Source organism: Halyomorpha halys, unplaced genomic scaffold (assembly GCF_000696795.3).
Source record: "Halyomorpha halys isolate HHAL.00 unplaced genomic scaffold, Hhal_1.1 Scaffold217.1, whole genome shotgun sequence".
In the NCBI taxonomy this organism is placed as follows: Eukaryota; Metazoa; Arthropoda; class Insecta; order Hemiptera; family Pentatomidae; genus Halyomorpha; species Halyomorpha halys.
The window spans coordinates 611,499-613,180 of NW_027114159.1; the positions used below are offsets into that span (position 1 = coordinate 611,499).

The 1,682-nt window shown below is 35.7% G+C and overlaps 1 pseudogene; it reads right to left on the reverse strand.

Annotated features, from left to right (window-relative positions):
* Positions 1-6: 6 nt before the first annotated feature.
* LOC136796765 (uncharacterized) lies at positions 7-1,046 on the reverse strand (annotated as a pseudogene).
* Between the last annotated feature and the right edge of the window lie 636 nt (positions 1,047-1,682).

A 1,682-nucleotide genomic window follows, 5' to 3' on the forward strand; every position in this document is an offset into this window, starting at 1 on the left:
CCCCCACCCGCTTCTCGAGTAAGCTGCAGTTGCTTCTCTCACCGAAAATTCTTGAAAAGAAATCTTATCTATCAAATTACGAACGTGTGTAAAGCTCCTTGAGGGTACCATTTTTATTTGCCAGTTTATAGAAGTTGGAGTCTTCTATTCTAACAATAACCGCTAAGACATTTTGGCTATCTGTACGACCACGGTCATCAAGGACTTATATTCGTACCGTATCACCAATTTGAGCAGGAGGAAATTGTTTTTGTGAGGTTCATAACATTTTTGTTGCTTGCAGTAGAAGAATCTCTGCGTGGCAGCTCTTTTTATAGAAAATAATTCGTGTTTTTCAGGCAGAATTTTATGTGAAGAAGTTATAGATTGCAGGTCCTCTTCGATGGTTTTCGGTATGACCATTGCACAATTCAAGCAGTTCTTCGGTTTCAAAGGTATTGGCAATCACTTCGAGTTGTTCTTCGATTTCAATATTTACGATTTGATCGCTAGTTAAAAGAGACGACGCTAAGCCTCTTTCTGCTTTTACGTCAAACACGGCTTCATAAGGAATTTGACGAATTCCTTTGTGATATGTAGTGTTCTTGGAAAATTGAACAAAGGGTATACCATCTGACCATTTTTTTTTTCGTTATCGTTCATCCATGCAGTTAGCATATTCTGTATATCCTGATTGGACCTTTCAACTGAGTGTGACGAGGCTTTCTGTGAACTATCTTAACATCTTTTCACATAGCGCATAATTCGGATATCACTTGATTACTGAATTCTCTACCATTATCTGATTGGAATATTGCTGGTGCACCAAATGTTAAAACTATTGAAAGAACGGAAGAACCCTACTTCTTCAGGTCTTTTAGTTCTCAAAGGTCGTAGCTAGACAAACTTACTTAAATGATCTTGATACACCATTATGAACTTATAATCTCCATCCCTGACTGCAGATCAACTTCACATCTTGAGTTTAATTTAGAACTGACCATTGGTTTCACAACAATACCTTTCTTAGGTGCACTGTGCATTTGTTTGACACTGTTTGCAGACATTTAAATACAACATTACAACTTCATATGTTTGTATAATATTTTTATTTGTAGTTAAATAAAGTTTCAACTATTTAAGCATAAGTGTTCTTCCTCCACACCCTATTCTGGTATGATTTTCAAATAGTATACTGAACAATTCTTCATAGGTAATATGATACTGTATATTCGTATTGCCTGTAGTCCAAAGGAGTGAGTGTTGCACTTAGTTTTAGCAGAAACCACTTCAGGAAGTATTTTAGGGTTCTTTCATGGTAACATATAAATATAAATATGTATATATATATGGTTGGCCGTAGGACTGTTTTACACTTGGAGCTACCATCAGCTTAGCGAGTGGAAAAGAATAACAAGTTTTGGTTATATAATACATGACCAGGCAGACTCTTAAAGTGCCACCTACCAGTAGGATGAAGAGATTAACTGAATGGAAACTATTTTATAGAAGGATAAAGCTGAGATGGATATTATCAACATAAATAATGCGTCTTGAACTGGGTCAAATCATAGAGAGTAGGATAAGAGAAAAGATGGAATTGCGACCCAAATTTTAGAAAAGAAATTAGTGGGTCCCAAGATCCATATAAATCAAGCACAAATCCACAAGAATTTTTCAAACAACAAAAAAGATGTAATTGT